This window comes from Balaenoptera physalus (genome assembly GCF_965194825.1).
Source record: "Balaenoptera physalus genome assembly, chromosome: 7".
NCBI classification, from domain to species: domain Eukaryota; kingdom Metazoa; phylum Chordata; class Mammalia; order Artiodactyla; family Balaenopteridae; genus Balaenoptera; species Balaenoptera physalus.
Window position 1 is genome coordinate 111,955,670 of NC_138886.1, and position 12,932 is coordinate 111,968,601.

At 40.5% G+C, this 12,932-nt stretch overlaps 1 long non-coding RNA gene and 1 pseudogene across 2 annotated transcripts in view; both read right to left on the reverse strand.

The window, feature by feature from the left end:
• The window catches only part of LOC309664125, a 764,383-nt gene that overhangs the window by 726,661 nt on the left and 24,790 nt on the right, over nucleotides 1-12,932 (reverse strand). The gene's annotated exons all lie outside the window — the stretch shown is intronic.
• Nucleotides 4,444-9,231, reverse strand: LOC309664048 (protein ARK2N pseudogene; annotated as a pseudogene). Its single transcript has one exon. The product of its transcript is annotated as a protein ARK2N pseudogene (transcript).

A 12,932-nucleotide genomic window follows, 5' to 3' on the forward strand; every position in this document is an offset into this window, starting at 1 on the left:
ATCCCTGGTCTGGGAACTAAGATCCCACATGCCACAGGGCAACTAAGCCCGCATGCTCTGGAGCCCACGTGCCACAACTAGAGAGAAGCCCGCGCACTACAAGGAAGAGCCCGTGTGCCACAATGAAAAATCCCACGTGCTGCAACTAAGACCCGATGCAGCCAAATAAATAAATTTTTAAAAAAAATTGTCAAGGTCATCAAAACAAGGAACATCTGAGAAACTGCCACAGCCAAGAGGAGCCTTGGGGGATATGGTGACTAAATGTGATGTGGTGTCCTGAAGGGGATCCTGGACCAGAAAAAGGACATTCAGTGAAAACTAGGGAAGTCTGAATTAAGTATGGAACTTTAGTTAAATTTATTAATATCAGTTCATTAGTCATAACAAATGTACCATAAAAATGTAAGATGTTATTAGTAGAGACATCTACTAGGTGTAGGGGATATGTATGAGAATTCTGTACTATCTTCCCCATTTTTTCATAAATCTAAAACTGTTGAAAAACAAAAAGTGTATTTTTAAAAAATTCCCAGAAAAATATTAAAAGTGATAAGAGGGACACTACATAATAATAAGAGAACACGCCATCAAAAAGATAATCATAACGTTTTGTGATCATGTACATAACCTTGAAACACACATAGCAAAATCCCACCCAGTTGCAAGGAAATATTGACATGATCCAAATCCAAATGGGTGATTACAGTGCATCTCAAGCAGAAACAGAGAGAGTGGGCAGATGGAGTGACCTGAATGCTCGTGCAGAACTGTCTGGAAATGAGCTAGCTGAAGCCAGATGGGGTCTGCGCCTGAACTCAATTTCCTTGGGAACTAATGGCTTTCTCATGGCCTGCCATGAGTTGGGGTCAGTGACAAGCTCTCCAGGTGCCTGGCAGCTGACACTGCTGATGGCACTGCCCCAAATCCAGACAGCCTGGCATCCAGCATCCTGTTTGTTTCCCCACCGAAAAGCTGCTTTCCCTCCTTCACCTGATAACCGGGGAGGCCATGGCCGGAGGAGGTCCGTCCACTGGAGAGGAAGACGCTCGCTGCAGGCCAGGAGCAGCTCACCCACAGGCCTCTCTCTGGTTCATGGAGGGGAACCCCTGCCTTTTCTCCTGTTGATTCACCTCGACCTCTATAAGTTTCCTCAGTGAAGCCTATTCCTGAATCCGCGTCTTCTAGCGGTGCTGTGGAATTCATCCCACACCCCGGTGATGACAGGTGGAAACCCAGATAGGGACCCACTTGGTCTGACAGTATGGAATCTACAGCGGATTCACCTTGCAGGACATTCACCAAAACCAAAAGTCAGTACTTAGAGAACAAACTAATAAAATAGATAAGACTAGTCAGGAAAAACAGAGAAAAGACACAAAAATATATCAAGAATGAAAAAGAGATCATAGTTAGAGATATTAACAATAAATTTATACTGTGAAATTTTAAATTTAGATGGAATGGATTTTTTCTGAAATATAAAAAAATTTAAATTGACTCAGTGATGGAGAGGAAACATGAGTAAATCAACAACCATTTAAAAAATTCAATCATTGCTCAAGTCTACCCCACACTCATCCACCCACCAGACATCAGGCCCAGATGGGCTTATAAATTATTTTATCCAAACCCTTCAAGGAACAGATAAATAATCCATCTCTTATTAAACTGCTTCAGACACAAGAAAAAGATAAACATCTACCCAACTAATTTTAAGCGCTAATTGATAAGGTAGTTCTATGCCCAAACTGCATGATTATAGAAAAGTAAATTTTACAGAAATCTCAGTTATATTCATAGATGCAAAATCTTAAATAAGATACTTACCTTTTTATCCCTTTCTGTATCTTACCCTATTATCCCAAGAGTCTTCCCTAGAAAGGCTCCTACTAGCTGGGTGGCAGGATCGGTAACATCTGGTCCCAAGGTCAGGTGCTGGGAATAAGAAAAGCACGAGAAGATCTTTGATCTTTAGTTTGTTCCTAAATTTCCTTGTTGTGCTAGTAACTCATTCACCTTCTTCCTGGACCTGTTCTTATAGCAAGAGACCCCCGTATTAACATTAAATGAACCTTTCTGAGCCATATAGACAAATGACTCCACCAGTGTGTGCTTTTGCTTTCTCTATGAATTTTCCCTCTGAAAGCAGGGGATTTCAGTTCATCATGCCGAATTCAAAGTATTAGCCTTGTACTTCATAAAGAGACGGTAAGTGGTCTATAAACCTATAAAGGTAGGTTTTAGGGACTTGGTCAAGCACCATTTAAAGTGTATTGCTTTGCCATGTGACTCCTCAAGAGATAGTATTTATTTTACGAAGATAATTCCCTCCCATAAGAGGGCAGCTGAGAAGTGTACGGAAGGGAAAGCTGGCTGAGCTGGGTGACGTATTCACCGGCAACTTTATAAAGTTTGTGTATGTGCAGAAACTCACCTAGAAGATAAGCTCACGGCTTGAGACTCTGAAAGTCAGCCACCCAAATATAAATTTGTTGAATATGCTATATATGTATTCTAGTCTGATAAACGTGTTTACCTAAGTCCTATTAGGCTTATTAGGACTACTGTTGCCTAGAAGGTCGAATTTTTGGGTGGCTAAGGATACCTGGAAATAAGAGGACAGAGTACCTGGAAGAGGAGTTTCTGGCCCTGAAGAACCAAGAGAGAATGAAGAACTTTGCTAAAACCTCCGTGCAGCCTCACTATGTTTTCTGAACTAAGTAAACTAAAACCAGAAACCACGAACTGTGTCCTACACTGTGAAACTGCAACCCTCCTGGGAGCTTATCATCATCTTGCAACCCATTGATCAAGACCCCGACATCCCTATTTGAGGACACGGGGTAGACGTGTCTGCACTAGAGTTCTAACCACTGACCTAATCCACTCAGCCCCAGCCCAGCTTTAGACATATAATTTCCGATAATGCCTCTCTTTCTACGTGTGTTGCGTTTTACTTATTTACTTTGGCAAGGCAGGCTGAGATCTCAGCAACTCTGGACTAACAGAGAGACGAAAAAATCTGAACCAAATGGAGCAATAGTGGTGGAATATGGTCTAGCTTCGAGGTTGGCTTGGAAAAGTCACTTAGTCCAGGCACATTTTCCCAAAACCAAAGGATATAAACTCCATGATAGCAGCACTTTTTATCTCCTCTTTCCTTCACTGCGGCATCCTCAGAGTCTAGAACTGTTCCTGACACACAGTAGTCATTTGTTAATGTTTGTTACATGAATTAAAGTTCTAATTCTGGAAGCAAACAAGACTGGGGTGTCCAATGAGATGTGTGAGAACAACACTGATGAAAGAGTGCTGTAGGCTAATGATTAGGAGTCAGACCAATTTGCAGGTTTTCATCAGGGGTCTTCTTCATCAGTGGTGGGAACCAACCACTGAATCTCTCCTGTGCCAAGGAAAACCTTGAATCTGCCAGGTTAAAAAACTACATTTAGACTTAGCCTTATGAAATTCTGTTACATTTCAAGTATAAACTTTCTAAAATCTCACAAATTCTATCAACACCTCTACAATTTTTTTTAAAAAGCCAGATTGACCTCAGACATCTCCTCATTGTTAATTGTCATTAAGGCAGTGACAGCAATGAGGCAATGTCTAGAGCAGGGTTTCTCGACTTCAGCACTGTGGGCATTTGGGGCCAATGGGGAGGGGGTATTCTGTACATCCTGGGATGTTTAGCAGCGCACCTGGCCTCTACCCTCTAGATGTCAGGAACATTGCCCCCCCAAATTATAACAACCAAAACTGTCTCCAAACATTGTCAAGTGTCCCCAGGGGTAGGGGAAGGGTACTCGTCCCCTGTAGGGAACCACTGGTCTATAGATTTGAGAACAAAAAGGATACCATCAACCAAGTTGCCACTTACCTGTGAAGGCAACTGCCATTTTCAGACTTCAAGTCGTATAAAGGATACCACTCTTGAAAGAAAAAGAAAATGACTTAAGGATATATTACAGGCAACTGAGTCATGAACCAAAATTGAATATCAAGCATAGAAAAAAGAAAAGGGAGGCTGTGAGTCATAAAACTAATAAAAATGACCTTCATTTTCACTATAATGAGTCTAAGTGTGGATTTATTTTTATTTGTTTTGTGTAGGATTCAGAATTCCAAACATTTTCAATTTGAATATTCATGTCTTTCATTAATTCTGGAGAATTCTCAGCTAATATCTCTTCAAGTATCGCTTCTTCACCACCACTTCTTTCTCCTGGACACACAGACTACATCTCTCAGCCTTGCTTGCCATTAGGTGCTGATATATGACTGGGCTCAGGCCAAAGGAACAAAATCTCCTACAGGCAATCCTCTCTGCTCTGCCTGCAGGCTGGAAGCAAAATACGTAAAGACCCTAAAGGACAGCAAAATCACGAGACGAAGGGAGTCTGTGTACTCTTTTTTTTTTTTTTAATTTACCATCTCTTTTTTTTTTTTTTACATAAAAGACTTCATTTATTTATTCTGGCCACACCACACAGCATGTGGGATCTTAGTTCCCCAACCAGGGATCAAACCCATGCCCCCTGCATTGGAAGCACAGAATCTTAACCCCTGGACCACCAGGGAAGTCCTCAAAATAAACTTCTATTACTTTAAGCCAACAACTTTTGAGGTATGTTTGTTATAGCAGCAAGCATCATCTTAACTGATAAAACAAGGAATAAAGAAAATAAGGGATCCAATGCAGGGGATGGGGCAATGGGAATTTCTAGGGGAACTGCAAAGAGTGTTCCCAGAATTACAGCTGGGCAGTGGCTGAGAGTGCAAACCTGGTCCAGATAAGAAACAGGCACAGAGGGCTCCAGGAGGGATGGTGGGGGATTAGTTTGATTGTGTGGAAAATTGATTGGTGGGTATTTTGATGTGCAAACAACAAGAAATTCTAAGGGAGCCCCAGAAAAGAAACATCTGAGGAAATGTACTTTGGGAAATTAGAGGTTGACACAGAAATGCAAACATAATAAACTACCTGGCTCATCAGGGAACAGTATTTATTTGCATACAGCCAATACTGCACACACTTGGTAGGAACATAACCAAAAAAAGAGAATTCTGTGATGATACATGTGTGAAACAAAGTAAGAATGCTAAATTCTTGGCTTCCATAGTGAGAAGTCACCAGGTAATACTGATAAGATACAAAACCAAAAAGTCAAGAAATAGTAATTTAAGTATCTATGTAGAATAATCAAAGTAAATAACAAGAGGAAAGAATGTACAGTGGTTACCTCTAGGAAGTAAAACTCTGGGATGGAAAAGGGTAGCTATTTGTCATTATAAATATTATACCACATTTGACTGAAAGTATGTACATATATCTATCACTTTGATAAACATGAATATATATATATTTTAAAAATCTGCTTACATCAGGCATTTCTAACCTTCAGTCTGGCTGCACCACACTTTTTAAATGGCTTAGAATCAGGACAGAGATAAATTTACCTTCATGGCAGGGGATAAAAATCAACGTGTCCTCACATTGCCTTTCGCATAGTCAAATGATTCTTTGAGGACTTTTTATTCTTTCCTTAAACAGAAAATACTGCTAATATAATAAAAAGGGTTTATTGGCTAAATGTTGGCTAAAATCATTTAAGATGGGATTTAGCGTCTAACAGCATGCATTCTTGTCAGGGAAATAATGCTTCAGAGTTATAATATAGAGCAACTAGATGGGTCTGTGATGCGACAATGTGATGCTTATTTCAGCCTATATTTTGAGGTGTGAAAAACCTCTTTCTATAGTGACCTCTTCAGTGGGCACATTTTAGCTGATGCCAAATCCACATCTATAGTGAAAACCATAAATAGTCTACACACACCTCATCCCGCATTATGAAGAGAGTAGAGAACAGGAGAGCATGAACAGGAGAGTCAGAAGCATGGCAAGAATATACCCCCTATTTCCAAAAGATGCCCAAACAAAACATTCTCTTCCACTGTCAGACTATGGATTTGACTTTGTGGCCAAATTGTCAGCTCAGAAAACATGACAATGAAGAGCCTATCGCAGAGAAAGGAGAGAATAGAAAAATCAGAATTAGTAGGGCTTTGATGGTATCTTCAGCTGGTCCTGCCTTGACTGAATGCTCCCCTATACCGTTCTTTCCTTCCTCCTTGGCTGTCCATCCTCTTCGCCCTCTTACAGCCTCCTCCCAGCTCCAATCCTCCGGCAAGGGAGCTCTGAGAAGGCTAAAGGTCATTCTGGACTCCTTCCTCCTCCCTCCTTCCTCTACCTATAGAGCTCCTGGAAGAAAATTTTGTGAATCTTATGTGAAGGTGAATACCCTCATTGCTTTCAACAAACGGTTGACCCCAGGCAATGCTTGGCAAATGCTCAATGCTGATTTTGAAACTGCACTGTGCTGGCACCCAAGCTAAGCAAAGTCAGTGGGGAGAGAGAGAGAGAGAGCTTTCACCAGCCTTTCATGAGGTGCTGACTGTGCTTTGCATGGGTTACCTCACGGTCAAGAAGAAAATAGCAGCATTCCATCCCAGCCTGGGCCAGCACACCCTGGGAGAGAGATGTCGTCACCTGCCAGACAGGTGCTTGCCCATCAGAAATTTGTCCCCGCTGAAACCTGAGAAGCTGCATTAATCCAGAGACACTGACCTTCTGCTTGGGCTGTTTGTGTTTTTGTTGGCATTGCTGTTGCCGATTTTCTCCTTTTAATCTATAACAGTGAGTTAGTAAGAGGAATGTGAGGGCAACAGTGTTCCTAGAACCACAGAGGGAGAGTCTGTGAAATCTTGGGGGGCGGGGGTAGAAGAAATGATTGAAAGGAAGAGTGGAAATAGCTGACCCTGAGGGAAGAGGACAAATCCCAGACAGGAAAGAGCCTTCATATAGGATCTATTCAATTTGCCTGCCCAGACACCTCTCCCCTCCTTTGGGGGAAGCATGGCCGAATGGAGAAGAGCACGGGTTCTGGAGCCAGGCAGGCTGAGTTGGGATTTGGGCCCCCTACTTACTAGCTGTGTGACTTTAGGCAAGTTATTAAATCTTGGGGCCTCCGGTGCTTCATCTGTAAAATGGAGTAATAGTACCTGTGTAGTTGAAAGGATTTAATGAGCTAATACCTGTAAATGCTTAGAACACTGCCTGGTAGTGTAATAGTAGGTAATCAAATATTGGCTTTTTTTTTTTCAAGTCTACATATTAATTTTATTACACAGAAAAATAAATACAAGATTCAAAAACTGAAATCCATTTCACCTGGTAATTAAAATATTCTAAAAGGAAGGCAGTTTCCTAGGATTGAAAGTCACCAAGTAAAATGAAGTCGTCTAATAAAATTCATCATTCTCAGATTCCTACTGAGGGAAAGAAGAAATTCTTTTCTCTGTGATAAGTTACTTTCCTAAGTGACTTCTTTTAATTTAGAAAAAAAGGGGGGGGGAAGGGGGCAATTTTCCATGAGTTTTGATTATACAAATGCCACAAACAGCTTCTGAGGCTGAAGCTATGACAATGAACTTCCATGTCACAAAGAGGAAGAGGAGAAAGTGGAAGGGAACAGTGCAGAGGAAACACAGTGACATTGCATTACAGTAGGTGTTTACATCTGCTATCCTCATCCAATGTAAGGTCAACAACTTCTGCAGGTGACGCCCAAGTCTGCTGGGAAGTCACGGCAGTCCATGACTGTGTTTGCCGGGTGCTAACATACTGCGTGCCAGAGCCATGCTTCCATGAAGAAACACTCTGAGTCACACCTCCTTGAGGATGAACCCACCTTGCATGTTCCTGAACTCCCACGATCTCCACTTCACTATCTGAAGAGGCAATATTAATTTCTTCATTGAGTGGTGCCTTGCCAGCAGATGTTTTGTCACTTGCTAGGAATCCTGGATCCAAATGACCTGGTATCTCTGCAGTGATTGTCTCGCTGCTCCCTGAAACCTCTTCAGCATCATCTGATGAGCTCGTGCTTGAGTCACAAGTCAGGTCACTATCACTGGTACTACTGCCCTGCAACAGGTTATATTTCTTTCATGCAGCAGCCGCCCGTTTCTGCCTCAGTAGCCTGATTCTCTCCTTGTGCTTTTGGGTCCGATGACCTTTAACCTTGGCAAATGGGCCATTCTGTTTATCACTGGATTGCCGGGTTTTCTTGGCAGCCATGGTGGATGTTTCTCTTTCAGATCAGGACTGGTGAGACTCGTGCCCAACTGTGGCACCAGACACTCCGGAAGGATCTCCTTCTACTGCGGTTTCTGCCTGGGAGGGTTCATTCTCCTCTGCAGAAGACAGTGTATGTGAATCGGCCAGGTGACCAGTAGAGGAAGGGGAAAGCATGCAGGGGTTAGAGGAGTCTCTCTCATAAACTCGGCCAGGTGTCGGCTTGTCACCCTCCGTGGATGCTGACACTCCAAAGAGTCCCTTCTCAGTTCCATCAACAAGCAGGGCTTTGAAGAAAGAACTGTACAATCCACCACACCATCTTTCAGAAATTGAGATTCCAGTTCCACAGATCCATCTTCCTCCTTAGCTGACTCTTGTTCAGATGTTTTTGGTGGGACTTCAGACTCAATGAGTTCTTCAACTTTTCCCACTGCTTCCTCCAGCTTCATTTCAGACTTTCAAGTTAAATCATGGAGCAGAGTCTAGGAAACTACGTCAAAGATGCAACGGGAAGGCAACCCCTCTTGAAGCCTTCCCGAATGAAGCTCGTGGTGTTTGAATCCTTGAGTCACTCCAGGAGGGAGTCCGCTCCCTTCTCTCCCCACCTTTTCGCAGGTGCCAACAGCTCGGCTCAGGGAGGTTTGGCTGTGCTCCTCTCATGCAGTGGTATCAACATCCCATTCAAGTTTCTGGATGAACCTTGCACGCCTCGCAGACAGAGCACCACCTCCAAATATTGGCTTTTTTTAATGGCTTCCTGATACCCCTTAGGGAGCTACTCTTAGGCTCTGTGTCTGGGATGGAGCTGAACTTGCCTCTTCCAGCAGCACATAAATAACCCAGGACTGACCAATTAAAGCACTACCCACTTGAGCATAATAATTACTTCCTAGAATGTGGAGAGCCTCTTAAGAAATATTACTCATGGGAACATAAAATTGTGCAGCAACTCTGTACAGTTTTGACAGTTTCTTTAAACACTGAACATGCCATGACCATATGACCCAGAAATTGCACTCTTGGACATTTTCTCAGAGAAATGAAAAGTTATGTTCACATAAAAACCTGTACATGAATGTTTATAACAGCCTCAAACTGGAAACAACCAAACTGGAATAAATTCATAAATAGCCCCAAACTGGAAACAACCCGTAAGTTCTTCAGTGGGTCAATAAACTGTGGTACCTCCATATCAACTATTACTTAGCGATAAAAGGGGACAAACTACTGATATATGCGACAAATCAGATGATTCTCCAGGGAATTATGCTGAGTGAAAAAGCCAATCACAAAACTGTACTATTCTGTTTATAGAGCATTATTGAAATGACAGAATTATAGAAATGGAAATTAATGGTCAAGGAGGCAGCAAGGAAATGAGTGTGACTATAAAAGGGCAACTTGAGGGGTTTCTGAGGTGATAAAAATGCCCTGTATTTTAACTGCATCAGTGGTGATAACCTAGTTGTCATATTGTACTACAGTTTTGCAAGATGTTACCACTGGGGGGAACTGGGTGAAGGGTACACAGGATCTGTCTGTATTATTCCAAACAATTGTATGTGAATCTACAATTATCTCAAAATACAATGTTTAATTTAAAAAAACCTCCCCCAGGTGATTTTAAATGTAGCCAAGTTTGCAAACAACTTTCCTGGGTCTTCAGCTTGCAGATGGCAGATCATGGGACTTCTCAGCCTCCATAAACACATAAGCCAATTCCTTAAAATAGATGTCTTATAATGTGTGTATATACATACACATATATAATGTCTCATATATATATATATATATATATATATATATATATATATATATACACACACACAGACACACATCTTATTGGTATTGGTTCTGCTTCTCTGGATAAGTCTGGCTAATATACTCTGTTTACTACCATCTCAACTTTTTGTGCTATCAATGTCATGTTTTTATCTTACATATATTTCAATCTCACAAGGAATTATTTTCATTATCTTATAAGCAAATATTCATTTATATACACTTACATGTATACTCACATATTTTATTGCTATTTATTTCTTCCTTAATTTCCATGCTTCCTGGAAAGCATTAAGACAACTTTTAGTTTTTCTTTCAGTGCAATCCTGCTAGTGACAAATTCTTCTAGTCTTTGCTCATTTGAAATGTCTTATTTTTCCTTCATTTTTGAAGGGTATTTTTCCTGCATATGTAATTCCATGTAGGTCACTGATTTCTTTCAGCACTTTAAGATGTTATTTCATTGTCTTTTGACTTGAATTCTTTGTATTGAAAAATCACCTGCTCCTTTGAAGTATACTTATCATTTTTCTGTCTCTTTTAAAGATTTCATCGGTCTTTGGACTTCAACAGTTTCACTGTTTGAGACCCAGGTGTGGATTTCTTTTATTCACAACTCTTTGGATTTGTTGCACTCATCAAATCTGTGATTTGAGTCTTTTATCAATTTTGGGGACATCTCTGCTAATACATCTTCAAATACTGCTTCTGCCATACTCTCTCTCCTCTCCATCTGGTTATCAAATTACATGTTAACCTTTTCTCCATGTTCCATATGTTTCTTACACCTTTTTTTCCTATTTTCTATCCTTTTGCTTCTGTCAAGGTTTTGGTCTATATATTTTCTATTGATTTACCTTCCATTTCTGTAGATCTCTTTTTAGATATATCTAATCTGCTTTTAAACTCACTGCTGACTTTCTACTGGTTATAGTATTTTTAAATTCTAGGTTCTTTTATAAGTTCCAGTTCTCTGGTGAAATTTTTGATCTTGTTATTTTTTTTGAATATATTAATCATGATCATTATAATGATCAATATATGATCATTCCAATATTTGGGTTATCTGTGGGCTTGTATCTACTGTCTTTGTTCTCCTAGTTTTCAAATACATCATCCTGTGTCCCGTGTCTTTGTGTGCCTAGTAATTTTTTTATTGCATGCTGGGCATTGTGTGTGAAAAACCGTAGAGACTGTGAATGATATTATCTTACTTCAGTGAAGACTTACTTTTCTTCTGGCAGGCGGGTAGGGTAAGGGGGTGGAGGTGTCATCTTAATCCAATCAGGGATTGAGAGAATTCAAGCCTGTTTTCAGTTTTTGTGAGGGCTGATCTGTTTCCACTTTGCCCCTACTTCCAGGGCATAACCCATCCCAGGCATGTCCTGAATGTTCAGTGTCTTTGTCTTTTGGAGGAGATCCCTGGCTCCATGCCACTCCCACAGAAGTTCAGACCCTTCAGGGTGTGGCCCTTCACCTGGGCCTGTCCTCTCTGACCATTTTGTTTTCTGGACTTCAATGTCCTTGTCAGAACTATTTGTTCCAGCCCATCCTTCATGAGAAGCTCTCTCTTGGGTAGTTAAGTTAGTTTACTTTGAAAAACTAATATTTCAGTGGCTGAATGTAGTTTACTTTTAAAATATCCATATTTTACTAGAGATCTTTGAACTTCCAACCAAAAAAGACCTATCTTCTGCCTCTACTTTGCTGTGGGATGCTGGGCAAATCACTGTACTATGGGATTGAAAAAAGGGCTAGGTTTCCTCTAGCTCAGGCATTTTATAGCTCCCTGACCCTAATGGTACACACCAAAGGACAGTTTTGTTGTGATAACTAAGATTGGACAGAGCATAAAAGGGTTAGCATCAGCAAACAGATTCATATTTTTTCAAAGGATTTTTAAAAATTCTATAAATGTTTATTATCTGATAGTTATGAGCAAAACTGAAAGTAGAGAGTGAGAGGAGCTTGCCCCAATCATACCTGCTATAGAGGATTAGGTTCTGAAGTCTAAGGCAAAAATATGACTTGTAGGTTGGTAAGTTGTAAAAAAAAAAAAAAAGAAGAAAAGGAAAAAAATCCTTGTAAAACTCTTAAGTAGCCCACAAAGTAGAATAAACTTATTCATATCTCAAGCCACACAGAGGACTGACATTCCAACTCTCCATAGGTCCAAAAAAAGTCAGTTTTCCCTTCAACACTAAAAGTATTTCTTCAGTTGACAACCAAAGTATTTGGTTTCTATTTAGAGATCATATCATATTTTTTAATGTTTATTTAAACACTAAAATCACATTGATGCTGCAAGAAGCAAATGGGAACTGAGATCTGCTAGGAAAGAGTAGATCACATCTTCCAGTGTATATTTTTGGGGCGAGTGGGCATCAGGTCATAAAGGAGGCATGACTGTGACAATTACCAACAGCGCTCCCTCCCACCCCACCTGTGTACAATTACGTTCCCATGAGTTAAACATTCATGTTATGTGATTTTATTATAACAGATTATGGGAGAAGTTAGGAAAATATTTGAGGTTAAGTTAAGGGACAAATAATGGTCCACAAATTAAGTTAGCCAGGGCACAGAAGTTACTAGCTATGCCACTATTTGCTCAAGAGATGGGGGGAAATCTTAGAGTCACAGAATAATGCTATGAAGAGTTGAAAAAGAAGTAACATATTTTGTGCACCTGTTAGTAGGACATATCTTTAATATGCAATCACACTTACATTCTTTTAACAATTAAAAGGTTTTTACTAATGAGGAAATAGAGAATCTAAGAGGGAACCCTGCTCATCTATGTGGACCTATTCTCTTAACCTAAGACTACCCAGCTCCAAAGCACACATCTCCCATATGCTGAAAAGCTGTTAAATGTCTTAAATTTAGGGATCCCGATGATTATGACCTCTCCATGGAGCTTTGCCCTTCACTTGGGCTTAAAGGAACAAATTAATTAATGAAATATGCAGTAATAATGGAAGCATTACTTGCTGGCTGT